Raw genomic sequence first — 25697 nt, 5'->3', positions numbered from 1 at the left:
GCTGTGGCACACAGAGAACAGGAGAGAGGCGATTGCAGAGCCACCAGCCACCTAGAAAGACTGTCCTACTGCAGCCTCCCACAAAGTTGCCCAGAAATCCCCTGTCTTGCAGAGAGAAAGAGAAAGGAAGACACTCCCCCTTCCGCCTCAAGCACATGCCAAAGTGTGTGCAGCCCGTGTTCCTCTTCCCTTCCCCGCCCCCACTGCCAGCCACATTACGAAGCCTCTTTCGAAAGAAAACACAGAGAGAACATTCCGTTCCCGAAGAGCCCCACGTGATGCAGCCGTGGGAGCAGCCGCTGCCGTCATCACACTGGAGCTGCCAGGGCAGTGCCTAGACTTTGTCAAGCAGTGCAGGGAAAGAGTAGAAGGAAACTCCTTTGAGAAGGGGGTTTAAAGCAGGGGGGAGCATGCCCGGTATCGCTAATAGTAATAATAATAATAACAATAACAACTCATTATTTATATGCCACCCTTTTAAGTTACTCACCAGTGGTGCAAGTTAGAAGGTCCTGCTTCTCTGGAGCTATTAGCCGACACAAGCCTGGGACGGGGAAAACTGCGCTCCTGTTACCCTTGACCAGCCCCTGGCGACTCCACTGCTGACCCAACACATCCTACGGCTGACCCTCCTCCAGAGAGCAGAGCGGGGAGCACGGCTGAGTTGTGGCAGCACGGCACACTGTGGGCAGCAAAGCCTGGTTAGCCTTCCCTTCTCAGCAGAGTCTGTAGCAGCCCACTGTGTAACCAGGCAGGCAGGCAGGCGGAGTAGCTGTGGCCAGGAGCCCAGTGATGTCAGCAACCCAGTTAAACACTCCGCACGTGTACCGAGGTGCTGCTACCAGCAGGGCCTGGGAGGATGCCATTGGCTGGCTGGCAGAGCCAATGGGGCCGCAGAATTCTGACTGCATAATCACCAGCAACGGGTTTGTCATTCATCCAGGGACTGTGCTTGGGGAAAGGGGTGGGGGAGATTAGAGCGCAAATAAATACCAGTAAGGGCCGGAAGACGGATGCTCAGCCCCAGCGGGAAGAGTCTATTTGAAGGCGCTCAGCTACCATGCGGGTCGGTTGCTATTTAGAGCCATGTACACAAATTAAAGCACTCAATAGCAGTTCCTGAATCAGCTCTTTGCTGTCATGCTGGCACCAAGCTCCAGGCCTATTCTGTGCCTGCTTTTCCATTGCTGTTCCCCTTTTTGTTTTGGAGCCCCCATGGTGGGCGGAGCCACAGGCAAAAAAAAAAAAAAAGCATGAGAAATGAAGTGTGGCTCACGCACCTTTTGTGCAGCAGGCTACGTTGCAGCCACGCAAAGTTCGTTGTGCACAATCATGCACATAACTTTCCACCCAGGCAAGGGAAAGGCTCAAAGCTCGTTTCAGCCAAGCCAAAGCATTCAAGGAGGGTGCTGAGGAGTGGTGTGGCCAGAGGTGCAGCGGGGGGGGGGGGTACTGGGCCCCACATTTCTCCTGGGAGTGATGCAATGGCTCAGGCACCAACAGGCTCCACACAGCTGAAAAAAAGCAACGCGGGCCTGCAGGGCACCAGAGTGGAACGGGGCTCGGGCACTGGGATTCTGGCATGCCCTGTCTCATCCTGCAGCACCTCGCCCTGCCCCCGCAGGTGTCTCATCCCCTCATGCGCAGCACGCATGTGCAGGGCGCATGAGCCGCCCCAAGCCACTAGCTATGGTATCACTGGGTGTGGCCTGGGAAGAGTACTGAGGGCCAGAAAGATAGGGCTAAGGGCCAGAGGGACCCAGCCCTGAGGCCTCTCCCTTCGCTTACAGAGTGCGGAGTGGGCAACATTACATTTCCGTGCCCAGGTGATGCTCAGTGCCAAGTTGTTTCACCTGGACTTTCAATATTCAAAGGGTGTTCCAATTTTTGTGGAATCGGAAGGAAACGCAAAACTCACATGAAGGGGCAGAAGGATTACACTCACAATTCAAACAGGAAATATTCATTTCCTAAATTTTATTTTATTTATAACCCTCTTTTCCCTTTCCCATTTGTTAAATGTGCAAATAAAACATTAATTTTTTAAAAAACTCAAATAAGAAAGAAAATAAAACAGAACCTCATAGTTCATTGATCACAACAAATATTATTGCCTTTCAGTTTAGTAGCACAAACACCTGGTGCTGGGCACAACTGCTAGAAGCCAGCATGGGGCACATAAAATATTGACTCTGGCTGTATTATCTGGCCATCACGCTTCCTTACTTTCTGGTGATAAGGCCACTGCAGTGGATGCCTTTTTCTGCCCCAGGCAGCCTGCCAGCTGCCAGAGGGATCAGTATTTTGTTAGCAGATAACATGCAAAACAGAAAGGCTGCCAGGTCCCTCTTCCTCCTCCCCCCCCCCATCTCCAATATGTCTCTTGTTTTGGCTGTCAACCAAGGATTCGTAGTACTGTACAGCTTAAAATGCACCCCTTGCTCCCTGAAACGGGCTATTGTGGCTCCTATGCCTCCCATAACTCTCTGGTGGGCAGAAAATTCAGTAAGTACCACTGAACATTCAACCAATGTTACTAGATTTACTAGCCTGCTCACCCACAAATAAGCCTGCTTATTTACAGCTGTTACGAACAAAAATTTAAAAGAACACAATCTGCCATACCTAGTCACCTGCAGCAGATTCTTCTTCACCACGAGCAAGCAAGGAGAGCAGCTATATCCAAGCTTGACATAACTCTGCCCCTTGCTGCCCTGAAAACTCTCACGAAACAATCTCACATCCTTTTTGCCAACAATGGAAAGCAACTAGTGTAATAATTTCTGTGTCTAAAAAGTTGCTTTAAAAAACCTTTATGATAATTTTTTCTGTTCTCGAATATTTCTGGACAGGGTGTCTCCTGCTCATGTTCCTGTACTGTATGTTGATGCCTTGATTTATACATTATGTAATAGTTTATTTTGCGTAATTGTTATGCCACCCGGGAGAGCTGCCTGAATGTGCTTGTCTTAGTGCTGCGCCTACAAGGTTTGGGTATTAAAAGGGCGCTGCAAGAGGACGTTAGCAGCCAGAAACAAGTTGCAGTGGGAGGACTCAAGGGGTGCAAAGAATTGTTGCAGAATGCCCAGAAAATAAATGCAGGTAGCCTAATCAATAAATATATTATTGCAAAAAAGTAAAAATGGGGACTTGGTACTTTCTCAGTTGTCCTGCAGCTTTTGCATTCACTGGCCAGGAAGGTGGAGGCAGTTTAAGTGCTTAATGAACTTTTTGCCAGAATCATCCCTGCAGTAAAATTGCTAAAGACTATTCAAAACTGAAAGCTAAAATTCAGAGGGGCTTGAACTATTCATGGGCTGGGGGGGGGGAGGGTCACCCCCCTCCCCCAGCCTATATAAGTGATTTCCTTGGGTTAAGATATGGGAAGAAGCATAAATCAGAATGCTTTTGTCTCTTAACTACATGCAACACAGTTGCCAGCTAAAGCCCTAAAATGTTGCTATTGAATGCAAACAGTAAGTTTGTTTGTTTTTGAAGTTTGTGCTCCGTTTGTGCAGGTGTGGAACTCCCCCTACCCCACACTGGAAACAACAGGGGCAACCTGCAGACACATAGGCTCAACATGTGCCGGACCTACACAGAGCTCTGGCCCAGTGCAGTGCTCTCAAGGGCATGTCCTACTGGATCACTGACAGCTGTTTTATTGCCCCAGGGCAGACTTTGCCAATGAGGGCACCAGGTTGGCAAAGTCTGCCCTAGAGAGACTCAGTGCCTGGGCTCTCTTCCATATAGAAAACTGGTGGGCATGAACACATGGAACACCAGTGGGTGTGACATCAGCATACACAATGTTGGCCATTCAATAAGAGCTTTTTTAAACGTCATATATGTCTGTTCCTGCTAGCACTCTAAAGAGGGCTCTTAAATTTTTCCAGCGTCTTTAGCCTGAAAGCTTCAACCGAGGCACCGTAAAAAACACACCACCACCCCGCAGGTCTCCAGCTGCAGCCAGGGAGATAAAGGCTCAGCGGATGTAATTTTCCACTCGCCTTTGTTTAGCCTGAATTATCCATTCTTGCGTCGACACATGGTCAGGAAGGGAGCAAAGCAGGCCTCTGGTGGCCCGTTTCCCCCTCCGGATACAAAGGAACAAACACACACAAGCATCAGCGTTATGCTCTCCGAACAAAGGACCTCTGCCTGGCATTGTAGCCGCCTTTTGTAATCCTGAACAGTGGGACCCCCAATGGCTCCCTCTCTCTATTCTCTCATTCCTTACGCCCGAAGCCACAAAGCGCCAGCGGTAATTGCACTCTCCATTGGTCCTCTAATGCGCACCCACGAGTGCCCTGGGCCTCTCGCTGACCTCTTTCTTACTGGGTGGATGGAGAGCCCTCCTGCGTAGCCACTCATTCAAAGGAAGGCATTACCAACTGCTGAAGAGGGGAACTAGACTGACCAGAGGAAACGTACTCTGCAAAATCTGCCAAGGTGGGGATTTTAAAGATGATTTTAATGCTTTATTGTTTTATCGCTTGTTGTTTGCCAGCCTGGGCCCCTTTGGGAGGAAGGGCAGGATATAAATTTAGTAATTCCCCCCCCCCCGGCGCTATTCCTGGGGAAATTGCATTTCTGCTCCATAATAAGCCCACTGAATCTTGAAATCATTTAGGAGAAAATGTACTTGTAAATAAAAAGTTTTAAAAGGTGGACATACATATTTCTGTCCCTTGCTGCAGTGTTTCAGATTTCACAGAACTCTTCATCAGGTAGAGAGAGAGAAACCCAGAATTGAAAAAAACATAAATGGAGATAAAACCACTGCTCAGTTTCACAGTGCTCACATGCTCTATATCTCAAAGAGGATGGAAAACATGGGTATTAAAATAAGCTTCCAAGAGACTGGTGGGGAGCCAGAAAGGATGAAGAGAAGTCAGACTTCTGACTTTTTGTTCTCCACAGCACCCTGCAGAAGTAGTAATTAAGTTTGCCCATGGCTACCCTGTAAAATTGCACAGGCTTAGCTGCCTGTGCAATTTCTGCTCCACCAATCCCTACATTTGAGACAATTACTATTCTGTGAAGACTGTAGGTGTCTCTTAACAAAAAAAATATCAGTGCCCACCAAAAAAGTATGGATTTTCCCTCATCTTAACACATCCCTGGGTGCCTCATTTATCTTTATGTTGGGTTTCTTGGGCAGGCATAACATTAAGGGTATTTGTCCCTACTGGAAAAATGCTTTCATATTAACCATATTAAGTGGAAGAGGCAAAATAGGCTTGAAATTACTTTACCTCACTGAAAGGTATCTTGTCAGATTACATGTTTTTCAATGTCCATTTGAACCCTATGTATTTTTGCCTACATACACCTCCCCTTTCCAGTGCCTTCGACTTGGATTACTGAATGACTATTAGCTGAACAAAGGCTGCACCCTAAGCTGGCCAGGAGGGGAGGAAATTCTCCTCTTCCACACAACTATTAAAAGTACAGGAGCCACTCGGTCTTTATTTGTCCAGCCTCTCTATTGCAGCCAGTAACACATGCCCCAAATATCCAGGAGAGTTGGCTGGGGTTAAAAAAAAAACCCACCGGGAAGTATAAGAAAAAGGCTGTGCTCAGCTGCAATCAGGGAAAAGCTATTCAGAATCAGGAAGCCCTTTAATGCAGCTGGCTGTAAGAGGGACAAGAGAGACTGATTCAGCAAACCACTGAACGGAACATGGAGGAAATGACTGCTGTATAATGATTACCACACATGAGCCCACTTGAAACAGAAGTGCAAGCCAGGGGTTCAGCTGGGGGGGGGGCGGACCCTGCAGTGTAGGAACAGAATGGCTTGGCTCCTGAATGAGTCAAAAAGAGGGTCACATGAAGGCTGAGGTGGAGAATGGAAGGGATAGTGGACTTTTCTTTCCTTTACAGATACAGGTAAACCGGAGTTTAAATATGAAGTCCTTCTGGGAGCCCAGATAAGGAAAGTGCCTTTCACCCCATTTCAGCACACAAAATTACTCACACAGGGATGTTTTGAGTGATGGGCTAACAGAAAATTGTGTTGGCTAGTAACTTGTGCTGACCTATTTGAAAGGCTGCCTTGACCAATTATGCAGATGTGTCTTTGTTTTACAGTATCAATAATATAGCCATTGAGTTCCCTATAACATATGCACTGGCACTAATTGAGCGACTTTGAAGTGTACTAGAATGCATGTTGTGGTTAATCATTTAACTGCCACTAGAGGGAACTATTGCATATGTGCAGCACTAACAGTTAAACAGGACAGCAGATACAGTAACCCATCCTGCTTAACATAGTCTTCCTCAAGCTCGTACCCCTTTGCCCCAGGATTTCCCCACACTTGCCCCTTCCCCTCTTCCCTGTCTCAGGAACATGTGGCCAAAGGACCACAAGTCCTGGTCCTGAGCTCCCCAAAACATCAGCTATGAGGATACCTGAACAAAGGAATCTTTACTCCTGGTTGACATATTTAAGTCAAACTTCCCCTCAAGAGTGAAGCATGGGAGGTAGAAACTGCAGCTTGCAGATCTTCAACTAAAAACACAGCATGCTGAGAGGTCCTGGGGCTACTGCACAGGGAAGGTCGGCTGGTCCCTTCTCATGTCCAAGGCTGCAATTCTGCTTTGCTCCCTCTCACAGCTCTCTCTGTCTCTGCCCTTTGCCGCCTCAGCCTGGCAGGCTGTCAGCTGTAATAAGAGCAAGCGGAACTCCCTTCCAGCAAGTGTGGGCCAAATTCTTTCCATAACCAGGTCATCTGATCCAGCCTGATGGTCGGCCATCATGTCGCTCCTCTCTCATTCAAAGCTCTTATGTAACACTCCCCAGCCAAGCTCACAAGGCAGCTGGAAAGAGCAGCTGCTGCGAGGGGGAGGAGCCATCTCACAGAAGCTCCTCCCCCTTGCCGCATAGCCAAGGGTTATTTCCACACAGCGAATTTCCAGAGCAGAGGCGGCAGCCTATAAAAGGTAGAAGGGAACATTGTGTTCTTTTGGCTCACTCTACAAGTTCAAGGAACTGACAGCTCCTCCCTGACGCCGCCTGCAGCAACATGTTAATTTCGTCTCCAAACAAAGAGGAGCGATATAATGAAAGCAGTGACGGTGCAAGGAGCAAAACATTTCCTATGAGTCACAGACGCCAAGGAAACTGGCAGGGGCTTTGCCTGCACAGATGGGCACCCCAGAATTAATTGCACCCTGTCTGGATAGATTTGGGGGGGACAGAATATCATCTCTTCACCCACTCCAATTTCCAAAGGGGTATCTGTATCCACAATGCATCACTGAGCAGCAGACAGAGGAGCTTCACTCCGTGGGGCAACCAATCCAAATGCCACATTAAATTCCGGACATTTCTCAAACTTTGGTCTCCAGCTTTTGTTGGACTGCAACTCCCATCATCCCTAACTAGCAGGACCAGCGGTCACGGATTATGGAAGCTGTACTCCAATAACAACCGGAGACCAAATTTTGAGAAACAATTAAAGAATAAAAGCACGGGGTCTAATATTAGTCATCCTCAAAAGTATATGACATGACTAACTTAGATCCATTTATTTCGCTGGGTCTATTCTGAGGAGAACTCAGCTGGACACAATCTATTATGTCACACTGCAGGAGCAACCAGTCTTATGATCACCCCTCCTCTTTTTATACCATTGGACTTCCAACAGTTAAGACTCCAAAACAGAATCGTCCACCCAATTTGTTGTGCTTCTGGTTTCTCCAGTTTTGGGAATATGCCGCCCCCTGCTGGATGCACCCAGCCTCTCCAAAGCCCGTGTGCCAGCAGCAGACAGCCTGTTTCTACATGAGTGCCCCGCCCAAATGTACAGAGTCTGATTGAGACACAGTGTCCCAGAACAGCTCAGCAAAACTGGGGCAGAGCTTCAGCCGGGGCAGTGAGAGATGCTGGGAAATCGCAGCCTGCACGTGGATCAACACTCCGAGATTGGAAGCCCCGCCCAAGAACTCGCGCCCAGGAGCAGTCATTGCTGCGCCACACACAACCTTCCCAATAGCCTTTCCCCTACTGTACACCCGCTGCTGAAGTGGGGGGAGGCGAGGGAGGGGTTTTCTGTGATTCTATCAGCTGGAAGTACAAACCTCTGAAGTCAGCAGGAATATACGTAATCCCACCCACCCAAAGTACCGCCTATTTCTGGCCACCAGCAGAGCTTTTTTCACCACACAGGACTCTGACTGGTTCAAGGCTAGCTGTCCCAAATGAAGTCTGAAGCCTGTAGCGGCAAAAGCAGAGCAAGTTTGGCTTTTGCTACCAGCTATTTAGCTTTGTCAATGGATATTCTGTCCTCCGTGCCCAGCTCCTGGCATTCATACTTGTTTTGGATGGCTTATGAAGATGCCCTTTGGAGTTTCACTCACTGGGCAGTCTCATCTGGATGAAGACCCTTCCAGTTCCCTGCTCCAGCCTAACTTTTAAACAGTACTGAGAGAATCAAGCAACTCCAACTGGGTCAACCTCTTGAAAGGGACCATCGCCTGCAGGAACCTGTGAAGCTAGCAAAGCTGTTTTCAGGCCAGGATGTTTGCCGTTCCTTCTTTTGGAACACAGCTGACGTTTAAATCTGGGGTTAGTGGCTGCTGATTATAATCGTTTCTGCAAAAGGGACCTTGACCTGCTGAGATGCCTGGCACTCGGATGTTCTCACAGTAATCCGACCACTGCACTTTGCTCTCTGGAGCCCGCTCCCCTCCGTCAAGAGTTAAGCTCCACTTCAGCTGTTCCCTTTTGGTGGCACATTTTGCCTGTCCCAGCAGCACGCCACATAAAGCAGCACTTGTCAGACCTCACCACTCCATCTGACTCATTTTCTGGGTCATCTGATGATGAAGGAAACTCATATTCCTGGGTATTCTCTTTGGGGGGGGCAGTTATTTGAGAGATAAATACAGCTCTTAGTGTGGAAGCAGCAAGAAGCTCAGGACACTTTCAGAATAATGATGGGATGAATGTGTGTGTTTTCTTAATCAACTTTGTTTTAAAAAGGTGTTCTTCTCAGAAAGCACACAAGTGCCTTGCAGGACCTTCCTGTGAAAAAAACCTCAGAAGTGGATAAACCAATGTGTGATCCAATAAACTGACAAGAAGATGAGGGGGGGGAGAGACTCACTACAAAAGGGTATGTCAGAAAGGAAGAAAACATCAGCCTCAAACAATCATCCTTTTAAGCAAAATGTAGAGGGGAAGCAGAAATGGCATTCAGAGACACCATCCTGCTCCGCCAGAAAGCACTTCCCACCAGCTCTTTGGAGGAGGGATTTAAATCCTCTGCCTTCTTCCACTGAAGTGCCTTGACTGCTTCAGAGGAGAAAGAAGCTGCGGAACATCAACAATCAAGCCCCTGCCACGCAGCAGCAGGAGAAAGGGACGGAAGGAGCCCTGCAGTGCAGCAGTCTCTTCTAAAGGATTTATGGACGGGGGTTATTCTCTCTTTTGCTGGATGATTTGTTATTTTTCGACCTCAAAGTCAAATCATAAAACCCCAATGCTCTGCTAGTGAATGGCAATATCTCAATACTTCAAAGAAACCTACTAATAAAACATGGGAGGAAATCCACAGTGAAGAATGTTCTGAGGGATAGCTGGAAGTTCAGACATCTCCTCTCCTCAAATTGGTTTGAAGGTTTCAGCAAGCAAGAGCCACAAACCAGCTCCTGCCCAATTTTCACTTCCAGAAGATCTGAGCATGAGGAATATTCCCAGAAGACGGTCTCAGCTCTTATTTGCTCACCACCTACAGCTCTCTCTGAACTGCAGAGCAAGAAAAAGCATTGAGGACTTGGGGCTCACTGAAAGGTCTGGGAGAATCAGAGATGGCAGCCATGCTGGAGGCTATGCAGGTACAGACCTGATCAGTTCCTGGGAGGACCCCACGTGAAAGTGGGATGTAAGGAGAATACATAAATATCCAGCAATATAAAGCAATGCATGGGTCTCCCACTGCTGGATTTGGCAAAGTAGTGAAGATCTTAAAATTTAGTTAAATCTAAAGATCTCTCACTGGTGGGCTTTTGGCTACCAGTTATATCTGCCTTGCTCCTTACTTCCTCTGTTATCAGGCTGAGCTGTGCTTCCCCCCTGTAGACCTCTGTGCTCTGAATTTTAATTTTAACAAGAATATTGTTTATTTAATTTTACATGCAAATGCATACTAGCTACATCTGCTAAATAGGAAAACTACTGTATTTAATAGAACTGGTAACTCATTGCATGTGCATGTGACAAACTTTTCACTACATATTCAGCCACCTCCTGCACCCCAGGGATCGTGTTCAGTTGGACAAGCTTAGTACTGTACAGCAAAACAGGTGAAGCTTGATGATATAATGATTCACCCTCCCAAGGAATATTACATGAACACAAAACCCCAAGCAGCCTGCAGCTCTCTGCAAGGTGCGCCTTCATCTCAGCACTTATTACATAACTGCCGCCGAGGAACTGTATCGTACTGGGTATTGGTTGGCGCTGGCAGAGTTATCTAATCACAGAGTTCTTACGAAATACGCATGCAGGCACGTCTGCCTGCCCACTTCCAGATAATGCTATTTTTCAGGGTATTCAGAAGAAAAATTGACTACAGCAGACCACTCGCTCAAAGGAAAAGCAGTCAGGATTACAATATCTGGCACGTCAGCAGCTCAGAGCTTTTTCAACATTTTGGAGAGACGGAAGAGGGACTTCTCAAGACTTCTGTGCTAAGCCAAACACAGTGGCCAAGGTGGAAAAGCTACCGATACTTCTACGAGATCTCGCAAAGCAGCAGAAACGTCATCACAAAGGCTGCTTCAGTTTTTACACATGCCTCATAGGACTTCATGTCCTTTCACCAATACAGGAAAGCCCAAGCGCCGTGTATTCACAACCGGACTGTGATACACCTAAGTGCTCTGGCATAACTATGTTCCCATCTCAGTGCCATGTTCCTGCGCAACTTGGCATCTTCCTGTTCCGCCCTTATTTCATTGCATCACCTCAAGCTTCATAGCAAGCCATTCCTAGCCAAAGACTTCTTCCTAGCTTTTGTTCTGTAAAACCCCACCCATTTCCCATCCTGAGAGTCTCCCACTCTCTACTTCAGACCCATCTCCCAGTACCCGAAAGTGTTCCTCTCATCATCTCGCAAAAGACAAGCTTCCAACAACTACTATCCCTGACACTCTATTCACGTATGCCTATTCATCTTGCCATTGAACTCTCTTGCCAAATACTTGTTGCTTTATTTCAGTGCTGAACACCTTTTTATGGCTCCCACTGAGTGTTTTGCTGGAGTCAACTGTTTCCTCAAACCAATACCCTCCCCGCAATTCAATCTCTTTCTCTCTCTCATATAAGTCACCAGAAGTGTAAAACAAAGTAAACGAGGAATTTATTGATATATTTATTGAACACAAGTTAATAAAATAAAACCAATTTGTTCAGACTGAAATAACAGAGAATCACTTCACGGACACCAGCTCAAGAAGTACATATTTACAACCGGGAATTAGCTTTAATTAGTCACTAAATCTGTTGAAGCCAGAGTTATATTAAAAAAAAACACCTTTCATATTCCTGCACCACAGTGGGCTGGACTAGATGATCCTCAGGGTCCCTTCCAGCTCTACAATTCTATGATTCTATGACTACCAGCCCTCCCCACAAAGATTTGTTCAGTACACGCCCACAATCACCTCTTTCCCAACTCTTTCTATGCCAGCCTTCCCGAACTCAGTGTCCTCTAGATGTTTTGGACTACAGTTCCCATCAGCCCAGCTGTATGACGCTGGGGCTGATGGTACTTGTAGTCCACAACATCTAGCTAGTGTCACGTAGAGAAGTTTCTTCTTTGCTCTCAAGCAGTGTTTCTTAAACTTGGGTCCCCAGCTGTGTCTCAACATCAGTGGTCAGGCCAAGTTGCTGACCCACATAAATCCCCCCTTTAAATCCCTGCCCAGGCCCCATCCTATACTGCAATTGGAGCCTCTGATTCAAATCACCCTTCTGTTTTTTTATTCACACTCGTTTTATTTGCTTTCCCCTTTCTTTCGCTCCTCATGTCCCATCCCCATCCAACTTCTTCCTCTGTCCCTCCCTGTTTCCCTTCCCACCCCACTTCTTCTCCCTCTCCCCATACCCCATAATCCGAAACCTCCTGCTTCCCTCCCACCTCCTTTCTGCTCCTCCCTCTGCCACTCTCGCCCTCCCCAACTCCCTATGTGGCATTGCTTCCCCAAAGCTTTTTCCCCACCCACCAACCCTCGCCCCTCCATTCCTACACCCCACACTCCTTCAACAACCCGACCCACCTTCAACCCCAACCCCCTGCAGTCTCCCTCCCTCCCAAACCTCCTGTCTTTTCATCCTCTTCACCCCTCCCCTCTCGATACCTAAAACCCTCTCCTCGAAACCCCACCCACCCCCAAAAAACCCTCAACCTCGTAATATTGATTCACACGAGTTTTTAACGGGGGCGACAAACCCCAGCTCTCGAAATCCCCTCAAAGACCCCTCCCCTGATTTCCCAGCCCTCTCTGCTTCCCCCCTCCTTCCATTAACCACCCCATAAGACACCCCTCGCCTTATCAGCCCCTCATCCCGAGGCTGATTTTTGTATTTTAAAAAAAATAGACATTAAGTTTAGTCAGCCCCTTTATCTCACTCAGTGTAACCCCGAGGGACTCGGAGCCAGCCAGCCGAATTCCTTTCCCCCTCAGCCCTCCACAACCGCCCCTTTCCCCCTCCCGCTCCCCTTCTCGGCCCACTTGTGAGCCACCTGCCCCCAACATTATAATTTTTACTGCCATTATTGTTGTTATTACAATATTATTATTTCCCACACAGGCGCGGGCTGCCCCCCCCCCTTTAAGAATGCGGCCCCGGCCCCTCATTCACTCACCTCAAGCGCACAGACCCACCGTCCCGTCTAAAGGCTTCTGCCAAGTGAGCCTTGCCAAGGGCGCGCGTCCCTCAGCACCATGCACCGGTCCGCGTGAGCCTGCCGTTGGCCTGCCACGCCCCCCCACCCGCTCCTGCCCGCCGCGTCCAATGGCCGCCGCCGCCGCCGCTCTCCCCGCCCACCGCCCGCACCGCATTGGCCTCTCCTCCCCGGCCCCGCCGCTGCGCGCGGCGCCTCATTGGCCAGACGGCGCCGCAGCATGCACAGGCCCGCGTGACACGGGGGCCATGACGCGCCTCCCCCGGCCTCGCCGCTCCTCGCCTCCCCGCCCCCTTCCGCCTCTGATTGGTTCGCCCGGCGGCAGCATGCAAGCGTCCGCGTGCTCTGGACGCGCCCCGGGCGCGTTCCCATTGGCTGCGCTGGCGGGATGCGCTCCCTATTGGGTCTCCGGCAGCCAGCCTTCCGCGAGAGCGGGTACACGTGCAGAGGAGGCTCACGCGGACGCCGCTGCTGTGCTTGTTTACAATGTGCAAGGGACGAGGGGCGGGGCAAGGGGCGGGGCTTCAGGTGGAAAGCCGTTGGCGGGAAGGGGGCGGGTCAGAAAATGCTGAGGCGGCTTTGCCAGTTTTATGAGGAGATTTAGAACGCCCTTTTCTTATATATTTTAAACTATGTATGTGTGTATATACATATATAATATATATATATATTGAAGGTAGCCATATTGGACTATAATAAAAATTTCTCAAGCCAGAAGTTATTAGGACCTGTTGTATATGTCATTATTATTACCTGTATTATTATTGGTATTCCAATAGCAAAAAAAAATATGTGTTGCTTCTTGCTGGCAGCTACATGCTTACCAGCATTTTAAGTATTATTCCCCTTCTAAATAATAATAATAAAAAAGAATCCTGCACTTTGCCCCCTTGCATGGCTACCATTCTTCCCCAGCAACCTTAAAACTACAGTTCCCAGAATTCTTGGGGTTTTTTCTTTTAAATGTATGGTAGTTACTCTGCCCAAGTCTTTTGCGACAGCGCTACACATTTAAAGCGATTTCATTATACCACTTTGAACAGCCATGGCTTAGCAGCCCAGAGAACTGTAGTTTGCTATGGGTTGTTTGGAGACGTCTCTGCCCCCCCTCCCAGAGCTACACTTCCCAGAATCCCCTGGGAAGAGGGATTGGTTTTGTTAAACCACTGTAGGAATAGGGGTCTACGAGCAACTCTCAGCACCCACAATGAACTACGTTTCCCAGGGTTCTTTGGAGGAAGCCATGGCCATTTAAAACAGGGTGGTGCTGAATTAAATCGCTGCGGGATCACATTCACCCAGTGCTTTACCAGCTACACTGGCTCCCCGTGGAGTACAGGGTCAGGTTTAAGGTGCTGGTTTTTTTTTTTTTTTAAAGATATTTATTGAAGTTTTACAAAAACATAAGTTTACAAAATGAAAAAAGGTCATATAAAAAGAAAAAGATACAAAAAAGAGAACATAGAAAAATACATGAAAAAGAAAAAAGAATAAAAATACAAAAGACAAATAGCTAAAAAAGAATTAAAAACAAATCCGTTTTTTATAACTTTGAACTCATTAGCTTATTTCCTTGGCCTCCTCACACCTCCCCTTTTTGTATTCCCATTTAAATAATCAAATCAGCAAATCCTTACCCTCTTTCGTTTATCTTAACTCTGTATCTTTTTTTTTTTATATATAATATTTTTATTTTCCATTTAAACACAATACAACGAACATAAACATACAAAAAACAGAAAACGAAACAAAAAAAACATGTATCATTTCATATCCTAATTTCATATCCCATCTTCCCCGACTTCCTCATGCCTCCCCTTTCTGTATTCCAAATTCTTATTGATTGTTCAGCAAATCTTCCCTTATTTTAATTTAAATTTAGACTATTCTTCCTTATTCTCCTTGTCTTAACCATTACTAATAGTAACCATTTACTTTCCAGTCCAGCATCATTCTAACTTTCATTAACTTTGTAATATTTCTTTAAATAGTCCTTGAATTTTTTCCATTCTTCTTGCGCTGCTTCTCTTCCCTGGTTTCGGATTCTGCTCGTCATTTCTGCCAAGCCCATATAGTCTATCACCTTCATCTGCCATTCTTCCAGTGTGGGTAGTTCCTGCGTCTTCCAGTACTTCGCAATGAGTATTCTAGCTGCTGTTGTAGCATACATAAAGAAAGTTATATCCGTCTTTAACACCCCTTGGCCGACAATACCCAAGAGAAAGGCCTCTGGTTTCTTGGGGAAAGTATATTTAAATACCTTTTTAAGTTCATTATAGATCGTTTCCCAGAATGCCTTAATCTTCGGGCAAGGCCACCAAAGATGAAAAAATGTACCTTCAGTTTCTTTACATTTCCAACATTTATTATCAGGCACATGGTAAATCTTTGCAAGCTTGACTGGGGTTATGTACCACCTATATATCATTTTCATAATGTTTTCTCTTAAGGCATTACATGCCGTAAATTTTATCCCGGTGGTCCACAACTTTTCCCAATCAGCAAACAAGATATTATGACCAATGTCCTGAGCCCATTTAATCATGACCGATTTAACCGTTTCATCTTGTGTATTCCATTTCAGCAGCAAATTGTACATTTTGGACAAATTCTTAGTACTGGGTTCTAACAGTTCTGTCTCCAATTTTGATTTTTCCACCTGGAAGCCAATTTTACTGTCCAGTTTAAACGCTTCGTTTATTTGATGGTAGTGAAACCAGTCTCTCACCTTCCCTTTTAATTTCTCAAAACTCTGCAATCTCAATTTGTCCCCTTCCTTTTCCAAAATTTCCCAGTATCTTGGCCACTTGGACTCCATATTTAACTTTTTAACTGCCTTAGCTTCCATTGGCGACAGCCACCTTGGAGTTTTATTTTCCAGCAAGTCTTTATATCTGACCCAGACATTTAGTAGTGCTTTTCTGACAATATGATTTTTGAAACTTTTATGTGCTTTAACCTTGTCATACCACAAATATGCATGCCACCCAAAAATGTTATTAAAACCTTCCAAATCCAAAATGTCTGTGTTTTCAAGAAGTAGCCATTCTTTCAGCCAGCAGAAAGCTGCCGCTTCATAGTAAAGTTTAAAGTCTGGCAGGGCAAACCCCCCTCTTTCCTTTGAGTCCGTTAATATCTTAAATTTAATTCTGGGCTTTTTGCCCTGCCAGACAAATTTAGATATGTCTTTTTGCCACCTCTTGAAACAATCCATTTTATCAATTATTTGCAATGCTTGGAACAAAAACAACATTCTTGGCAATACATTCATCTTAACTCTGTATCTTAACATATTATAACGCTATATTTTCATCCATTATCAATTCATTTTTGCATATTCTTATTAACTTTGTTGCTAATGCCACTTATTTTCAATCCAACATCATTTTAACATTCATTAATTTTACAGTATTTCTGAAGATAGTCTTTAAATTTCTTCCAGTCTTCTTCCACCAACTCTTCTCCCAGGTCTCGGATTCTGGTTTTAACCTTTAAAGCCCTATACGGCCTAGGACCCTCGTACCTACGGGACCGCCTCTCCTGGTATGTCCCACAGAGGACCTTATGGTCTTCTAACAAAAACATCTTGGAGGTCCCAGGCCACAGGGAGGTTAGGCTGGCCTTGACCAGAGCCAGGGCTTTTTCGGCTGTGGCCCCAATCTGGTGGAACGCTCTGTCCCAAGAGACTAGGGCCCTGCGGGACTTGACATCTTTCTGCAGGGCCTGCAAGACGGAGCTGTTCCACCAGGCCTTTGGCCAAGGCACAGCCTGACCCCCTCCTTTGGCAATCCCCACAGAACTCTAGCCCAATGGTTGCCATTAATCTGATTTGAACTGATTTTATAATGAAATGATTTTAGAATGTTGCATCATTTTATTGTTGTTAGCCGCTCTGAGCCCGGCTTCGGCTGGGGAGGGCGGGATATAAATAAAAAATTTTTATTATTATTATTATTATTATTATTATTATTATTATTATTATTATATTGCAGACGGGGCCTTAATTCCAGCTCTTCCAGTGCAATCCTATACAGGTTTATGCAGAAGTGAGGTACACTGAGTTCAGCAGCAGCAGGTTTCTGGCAGAAGAGGCCACATGCACAGCAAAAGAAACATTACGCTCCGTTCCTTCCAAGCTGCACATCAGCACCCATTTTCACATTGCCCTGGAGCCTGTGCAAAGGGCAGGTCCAGAAAGCCTGGCGGGATGAAGGCTCTTCATACAACTGGGATTTAGCCCCATTCAGAGGAGTTTGCATCTGAAGAAACCTGCTGTTTGGAGAAGGGTTGTCACTGTTTTTGAGATCCCTGTGCTTCTAGCAACTGCATTTCAAGCAGAAATTCAGAAGATGCTCCAGTAGATGTGTGGCTAGGTTGTGGGTTGGCAAACTAAGGGCCGCGGGCTGGATCTGGCCCACTTGCCTTCTAGATCCGGCCCACGGACGGTCAAGGAATCCAGGCAGCCAGCATAGCGTGGTTTTTTGCGACTCAGCCAGGCTTGGGGGTCAAAAGCGAGGCAGGCGGTTGCTCGAGACAAGCCCCTTCTCCATCCGTTGCGCATGCGCGCAGCAATCTTTTATTCCAGGGTGGGGAAGAGGGGAAAGGAGCCACAGTTCGGATTTCCACCATGGAGCTGCCGGTGACTGACCTCAGGAAGGGCAGCTGTGGCGGCAGGGACGCCTGCTGGTGTCTGTGCTCCCCGCCATAGGAAGCGGGGAGCGCCTGGGCGGCTGCACTCTATTAAATTGTGGGTGAACATATCAGACGACACAGCGATTCTTCAAACAGCTCTTGTTTATTCAGAGGGCAGAACAGAACTGAACTGAAGGGTTCAGCCAGCCTGCTTATATAGAGCTCCAGTACAACGTAACAGTAACAACTTTTTGTAACTATCCAATCGCTGAACGTCACTTTAGATCTTTTATTTGCATATGTGGACCTGAACTATCTACAGTATCCCCCTGCTGGCCCAGGGTGAGAACTTCAGTACATAATATACCCCAAAGCAGTTATGTGCTCTGCTAGGGAGACCGCTTGTTAGCTACACGGTGTGAGCCATGGAAAGGTAAATAGCTGCCATCTCCGCCTCGTCTTCCCTCACGCGGGGGGGGAAACGTTTTTGCTTGAGCGTGACCAACGGCTTTTCCCTTCACCCACGCATGCGCCCACACTTTCCAGGGCTGACGGGACTGGCGCACTTACCTCAGCCCCCCACCCCGCCTTACGAGAGAAATAATAACTGTCAACGCATAAAACGCAAAGGAATCAGCGTGGGTGTATGAGGGAACACAGCCCTCCAAAAAAAAATCATATTTGGGCAACGTTGGGGTTGGTCCTAATAAGGGTTTTTGTCAAAAATGCAGGTCAAAATCATGGCAACACATAGTCCAGCCCCCCACAAGGCTGAGGGACAGTGGACCGGTCCCCTTCTGAAAAAGTTTGCTGACCTCTGGGCTAGGCGATGCTTCCATTTCAGGGCTTGATTGGCAAGGTCACTGAGAGATTGTAAACCAGGCATTTGCAACAGGTTATGGTTAGTTATAATTTACTAGGTTTAAATAGGTTTAAATTTACTTAAATTTATTTAATTTAAATATATTAAATTTAAAATTATTTAAATTTTATTTATATTTATTTAAATAGGTTTAAATTTATTGGATTAAATAGGGGGAAAGGCTTGCACTTTGATGCCCAAAGTGCAGACACTTAGAAAGGAGCCTGCATGTGTGAAGGGTACTGATTCCACAATAAACATTCTCTTTGAAGCATCCACAGCTTGTCTGACATACATCTGTGAAACATCTGTGGTAAGAGAGGCAGATAGCAATCCTAAATGTGCAGCCCAGGACAAACGTGGAGCGGAACACATCTTTCGTTTCCAGAATTGTCACTGCACAGTTTTTCTTAAGGTGTCAAAGTGAAGGCTTAATTAAAAAAAAAAAATCTGTCCCCCACCCCATTTCTTCATTAACTCATAAACTCACAGTTCAGTACGCTGGTGGTGCATCATGTTAAGAGTTTGCTCGAGAATATACACAGGAGTAGACATGCATGTGTACGCAAGCAAATGTTTGCCCAGCCTGGAGACGTGGGCAACTCTCACATTTTCCATGTTTAAGTATAAGAGATGTTCCTAACCCTTATGGCTGTGCAGTGGCATTTGAACAATTCTAATGATGCACCAAAAAGGGATGCAGGTGGCGCTGTGGGTTAAACCACAGAGCCTAGGGCTTGCTGATCAGAAGGTTGGCGGGTTCAAATCCCCGCGACGGGGTGAGCTCCTGTTGCTCGGTCCCTGCTCCTGCCACCCTAGCAGTTCAAAAGCACGTCAAAGTGCAAGTAGATAAATAGGTACCACTCCGGCAGGAAGGTGAACGGTGTTTCCGTGCGCTGCTCTGGTTCGCCAGAAGCTGCCTAGTCATGCTGGCCACGCCGGCTCCCTCGGCCAATAAAGTGAGATGAGTGCCGCAACCCCAGAGTCAGCCACGACTGGACCTAATGGTCAGGGGTCCCTTTACCTTTGCCTTTAATGATGCACCCACCAAAGACCCCAAATTATGGCTGATAATGGAGATTAAATCCAGTTGCAGATGGGGAAGACAGCACCAAGACCCAAATTATTTATTTTTTTTGTTTTAAACTATGGGTTCTTCCTCCAGAGGTGCTGTTGGGTAATTTTAGATGCCGGCCTCAGTGGTCCCTTTAGAACAGGCACCCCCAAACTCGGCCCTCCAGATGCTTTGGGACTACAATTCCCATCATCCCTGACCACTGGTCCTGTTAGCTAGGGATGATGGGAGTTGTAGTCCCAGAACATCTGGAGGTCCGAGCTTGGGGGTGCCTGCTTTAGAAGGTAATTGTTTTGTTTTGTTTATTTCAAAATCCAGTCCTGTTGCATTTGGGGACCCTCCTGCACATTCCCCAGATCTAGGTAAAGGGTAAAGGGACTCCTGACCATTAGGTCCAGTCGTGGCCAGCTCTGGGGTTGCGGCACTCATCTCGCTTTACTGGCCGAGGGAGCCGGCGTACAGCTTCCGGGTCATGTGGCCAGCAGGACTAAGCCGCTTCTGGCGAACCAGAGCAGCGCACAGAAACGCTGTTTACCTTCCCGTCGGAGCGGTACCTATTTATCTACTTGCACTTCGACGTGCTTTCGAACTGCTAGGTTGGCAGGAGCTGGGACCGAGGAATGGGAGCTCACCCCGTTGCGGGGATTCGAACCGCCGTCCTTCTGATTGGCAAGTCCTAGGCTCTGTGGTTTAACCCACAGCGCCACCCGCGTACCCTCCAGATCTAGACACCTGCCCTAATGCTCTGCCTGAATGGTACCACTTCCCTGCGGTTCCTTATCCAACCAGTCCCTCGGCTCCTTCAAAAAGCACGTTGAACTCCTCCCTGGCCCCACGGCCTGGCACCTAGCCGTTTTTGCTCACCTTGGCAGATAACATGCCACATATCCAGTTTAGGGACCGGCTTACGACTGCAGTTGGCAACTTCTCCCTGCCTGGGCGAATCACAGCACAGGAAGATGGGTCAGGAGGTGAGGACATTTTGTTCCCGTCAGACTGGAATGTATTAATAGCTGAGCTCCGGGGCCTAGATGTCCTCATTCTTCCAACACCAGCTGCAAAAGCAGTTCGGAAGATGCCTCAGCGACACTTTTTTGCAGCTCACACCCACGTCGTAAAAAGAGACAAAGGCCCACATACATGCACCAAGGAGACCGATATACCCCCCCCCCCGTCTCCAATTTATTTTTCTTCTCCCTGTTGCCTCTTACCCACCATGGCCTGAATACAGACAGTGGTTTCCTGCCCGACACAAGGTGTTAATTAATTCCACAATCAAGGATTATCGTGTTATCACCAATTACTATCGTCACGAAGCTATTGCACACCAGCAATTATTAGTTTATTTATCCAACCCTTTGCTGTAAGGTAACAGGGAAGAATGCATAGGTCAAAATCTGCTCTGCCGCAGGAACTGTCAAACCAAACTGGACCAAAGATCTTCGAACTAAACCAAACTAGTGGTTTAGAATGGTTAGAGCTGTAATCTTGATTCGAAATGCCCTCCACATGGGATCCAAGTCTCTCCCCTCTGCCTCGTAACTGTAAACTTTTTTTCAAAGAGGGCCGGATTTGATGAAGTGAAGGGCCGTGAGGGCTCCGACCAAAGGGCCAACCAAAGTTGTTGACCTTTTTTATGATTTTTACCTCAGGAAATAAACTGCCACAGGGACCGAATTAGGCCCCCTAAACAGACTTTGGACATGCCTGATATATGGGGTGGGGTTAAAAACCCAGAATTAAAAATTAGCCCCCCCCCCACAGGGTCACAGGTTCAAGTTCCCACCTTGAGCAAAAGATCCCTGCGTGGTAGGTTGGAGTAGATCAGGGGTAGGCAACCTAAGGCCCGGGGGCCGGTTGTGGCCAAATTGCCTTCTTAATCCGGCCCGCAGACGGTCCGGGAATCAGCGTGTTTTTACATGAGTAGAATGTGTCCTTTTAGTTAAAATGCATCTCTGGGTTATTTGTGGGGTATAGGAATTCGTTCATTATTTTTTTTCAAAATATAGTCCGGCCCCCCACATGGTCTGAGGGACGGTGGACAGGCCCCCTGCTGGAAAAGGTTGCTGAGCCCAGAACTAGATGACCCTTGTGGTCTCTTCCAAGAATTCTGATTCTATAAAATTACTGAGCACCATTTAGAAATCGAAGGGTTTTCTGGTTTCAGAATTCCCAATCAACACTGGGAACTTTCAGTGTGTGTTAGTGCAGAAAATAGTCTGAAGAAATCGTTTGGTAACTGGAACACATTTTGATAGCTGCATGCTTTAAAACTCCCAGAACTCCTTTGCCCGGTGAACTCCAGAAAAAAAGGTCATATAATACGGATGCAAAAACTAACAGCAGTTCCGAAGCAGCAACTGGGACCAAGATAATGTGTTGCTGTCCAACAGGCACCGAGGAAACGTGTTTTACTGCAATAGTAGGAATTAAATATTAAAAGTATTTGTTAAATTGTAATGTTTATAATGGCTGCACGCAATTTTGTTACAGGTTTTCTTTTTCCTATGCCAGGTCCTTAATATCATAATTGGTTTTATTTATTTGCTATCTTCTTAAAGAGGTGGGTGCATCTATCAAGGAAATGCTTTGAAAACTCTAGTAGATCAATACTTAACTGAGGTTCTGTCCCCCCCTAACACGAAGCCTGCCACCCCCAACATAAATCCTGGCCACACCCATGCAAAAAGGCAAGCCACATGGTTCAGGGAAAAATGCCAAAGTGTTTCATCCTTATCAGACACCTCCCCTCCCAGAAAGTGCTGCAAAACACACCACAGATGTCCCACTGGCAGATATTTGCTTGCTGCAAGTTGAATCTGTGCCACAATTTTTCAGTGTTCCTCCAGATACCTTTTGGTGTTTGGCTCTAGACTTGTGTTTTCATCCAAGCAAAGATGGGGACACCAAACCATATTGTAAAGGTAAATGGACCCCTGACCATTACATCCAGTCGTGACAGACTCTGGGGTTGCGGCGCTCATCTCGCTTTACTGGCCAAGGGAGCCAGCGTCCAGCTTCCGGGTCATGTGGCCAGCATGACTAAGCCGCTTCTGGCGAACCAGAGCAGCGCACGGAAACGCCGTTGACCTTCCCACTGAAGTGGTACCTATTTATCTACTTGCACTTTGACGTGCTTTCCAACTGCTAGGTTGGCAGGAGCAGGGACCGAGCAACGGGAGCTCACCCCGTCGTGGGGATTCGAACCGCCAACCTTCTGATCGACAAGCCCTAGGCTCTGTGGTTTAACCCACAGCGCCACCCACGTCCCTAAATGTGCCTTATCCCAAATTTGATAACGAGCGCCTACTTCAATGGGAGACTAACATAAATCTAATGCTTCAGTGAAAATCAAAAGGTGGGCTTTGTTCAGACCATCACGTGTCACGCTGTCTTTCTCCCCGTAATCGATTAGCACAAACTTCATGACTGGCAGGAAATGTGTATAAACCAGGGGTAGGCAACCTAAGACCCATGGGCCACAAGTGGCCCACAGGGGTCGTTTAACCGGCCCACGAGCCACCCCCAAACCAAGCCACCCTCTCGGCGAGTCCCCACGCGCTGCGCTAAACCGGCGCAGCGTGGGGACTCGCTTCCGCAGCGCCATAAATAGCATCTGCGCAGACGCCTGAAATCACGGGCGCCCGCGCAATCTAGCCCATGGAGGGATCTCCGCTGGAGTGAACCGGCCCAGGCGAGGTAAATCTTTCTGCCCCGGGTATAAACCCTCATGTTGGAGGGTGGGTTTTTGTATTCTTTCTCCTGCTCCTGGATTAGCCTGGCGGCAGAGTTTCATTGCCAAGCCCAAATCATTTAACAAAACGTCCTTTTGTTTACTAGATTCCTGTTTCAAACTGTATTCCCCTTCTCCCGTATTTTACAGCAGGCAAAATCAAAAACTTGCCATAGGGTGGAATCCAATTGCTGCTGCTTCATCAGGGCCGTCCACTAACAGAAAAAGAGAGGGTGGTTTTTGCTGGTTCCTACTGGAATACATAAGGGACGCGGGTGGCGCTGTGGGTTAAACCACAGAGCCTAGGACTTGCCGATCAGAAAGTCGGCGGTTCGAATCCCCGCGACGGGGTGAGCTCCCGTTGCTCGGTCCCTGCTCCTGCCAACCTAGCAGTTCGAAAGCACGTCAAAGTGCAAGTAGATAAATAGGTACCACTCCAGCGGGAAGGTAAACGGCGTTTCTGTGCGCTGCTCTGGTTCGCCAGAAGCGGCTTAGTCATGCTGGCCACATGACCTGGAAGCTGTACACCGGCTCCCTTGGCCAATAAAGCGAGATGAGCGCTGCAACCCCAGAGTCGGCCACGACTGGACCTAACGGTCAGGGGTCCCTTTACCTTAATAGAGTACATAGAGGTAACCTTTTCTTAAAAATAAAACATAACAAAACAAAAAAACCCCACACCCCTCAAATATATCCAAAGTCTTTGCACACAACAAAGGGGCAACAGCTGGATACGAAACCTTTAGACTTGCAACAGCTTGATGCTATGTCGCCAGCCCACCCATGAGGCAAGGTAAGGAAACTGCCTCGGGCGGCAGGATCCACAAGGGCAGCAGACTGGCTTTCAAGGAATGATTGCCCATGGCTGCTGCCATGATAGCAGTGAATAGGAGCCACTGCTGCTGTTTTCCTTCCACCCCTAGAGAGCAAATGGTGAGGGTTGACCTCTAGGATATCCTGGGCTCTGCACAGAGGGCCCCCTTCTCCCACACAACAGACTTTGATTCCCATGCAAACCATCGCTCGCCGCTGTAAATCTTGACTTAGCCCTTCTTCCCTGGTGGGGGGGGGGAGATAGGCCTATTGAGATTTGCACCCAGTGCCAAAATGTCTCCAGACGGCCCTGCTAACTGGACGAGCAAAGGTTGACACACATTTACACGCCATTTTCATGCTCTTGAAAAGCACGGAAAGGATTGCGTTATATTTCTGTTTTCTAATGTGCGGTTACTTCTTACTGATTTTCTTTCAGCCAAGTTATGAGATTCCTTCCTCTGCCCCAGCGAGTGCAGAGGCCAGCCCTTTTTCAAGACAAGACAAGCAAGACAAAGAATAATAATTGGGCGTTCTCCACAGGACATTTATTGTACTATTTTCTTTCCCCTTCCAAATTTCAGGTATTTTTCACAGCATAGTCATTCCCGGTCATGTCTGTAACGAGTCCAACCCCTTTCCCGCATAACCCAGGCCTGCTGAGGAAGAGGGAAGAGGAGGGGGAGAGGGCAGCAAAGCAAAGGACCTTTCCTCCCCCCCCTTGTGCCCTGATCTACCCTACCCCTGAAAATACCCCTTTCTACCTTTAAATTGTCCCCTTTCCCCACCAGAAGTTTTCTCCAACTAAAAGGGCTGCATCCAGGGAGCTGGAGAGCAGCAGTGACACCTGCTGTCCAGCTGGAGAATTGCAGCCCCTTCTCTCTCCATCTCCACGCAGCCTGCAAATCGTACCCTAAAGAAACACACCCTTTTCCACAGAATATATGGAAGACAGATGTGTCCAGGACCTCTGCTGCTGTCTGTTGTTCAAAGAGCAACCTCAAAAGCTTCCCCCTCCTCCAAGTGATAGCGCCCCCCCTCCCCACGACCTTGGGCTCTCCCTCTTCCCCAGCAGTTCACAATATCCGAGCATCCCCTAAGAGAATTGCCAGCAACTTATTCCGACAGGGGAGAAGGCGCCAGTCATCTAACCTCCTAGCTCCCTTAGTTTCCCTCCGTTGTCGGGAGCTAGGATGTTAATCAAGCTTCTAAGCCTTCTCCCCACACACGTGGTGCAAGTTCTGCCCCAACATCTCGTTCTCGCTAGCAAGACGCCCCTTGCCAAGTTTTCCCTCCAAATTGGCAGGGGGCACCCGACTCGCCAAGCTGCGATGGTGATTCTGCGAAACGCCGGCTCCTCTCTTAGTTCCCTCTTGAAATTCCTTGGCCTCGAGAGAGAGAGCGCGCGATCCAGAACCTCTCCTAGTTCCCTCTTGAAATTCCTTGGCCTCAAGAGAGCGATCCGGAACACAGAAGTGGATAAGGGATAATCTTTTTAAACATTTGCCCCCCCCCACTCTACTTGGGAGAAAGAGGAGGGGGGAAGAGGAGAGGGGAGGGGGAAGATGTACCAAAAATAAAATAAAAAAAGAGAGAGTCACACATCGCCGACATTATAAACAGGCCAAGAAATATGGCAGTTTGTGCTAAACAGGAATT

At 47.6% G+C, this 25697-nt stretch overlaps 1 protein-coding gene and 2 long non-coding RNA genes across 7 annotated transcripts in view; 1 reads left to right on the top strand and 2 right to left on the bottom strand.

The window, feature by feature from the left end:
* Window positions 1-13013, bottom strand: part of PER1 (period circadian regulator 1) — a 37600-nt gene extending 24587 nt beyond the window's left edge. For 2 of the 5 annotated variants that reach the window (XM_083580797.1, XM_083580795.1), the window contains exon 1: window positions 12885-12989. The gene's annotated coding sequence lies outside the window, so the exon portion shown is untranslated. Of the gene's footprint in view, window positions 1-490; window positions 941-6420; window positions 9004-9091; window positions 10500-12884 lie in introns of those variants that run through there. The other 3 variants (XM_083580794.1, XM_083580793.1, XM_083580796.1) reach the window with 3 other exon arrangements.
* On the top strand, window positions 2627-6128 carry LOC310747030. Its single transcript, XR_014540855.1, has 2 exons — window positions 2627-4912; window positions 5498-6128. It is a non-coding gene; the product is annotated as an uncharacterized lncRNA (long non-coding RNA).
* Window positions 13014-24564: 11551 nt separating the features above from the next.
* Window positions 24565-25691, bottom strand: LOC310747014. Its single transcript, XR_014540832.1, has 2 exons — window positions 25456-25691; window positions 24565-25395 (listed from the first exon to the last, which is right to left on the bottom strand). It is a non-coding gene; the product is annotated as an uncharacterized lncRNA (long non-coding RNA).
* Window positions 25692-25697: the final 6 nt, after the last annotated feature.

This window comes from Podarcis filfolensis (assembly GCF_964270895.1).
Source record: "Podarcis filfolensis genome assembly, chromosome: 13".
In the NCBI taxonomy this organism is placed as follows: Eukaryota; Metazoa; Chordata; class Lepidosauria; order Squamata; family Lacertidae; genus Podarcis; species Podarcis filfolensis.
The sequence above is the reverse complement of the archived record's forward strand: the minus strand, read 5'-3'. Positions and strand labels throughout refer to the sequence as shown.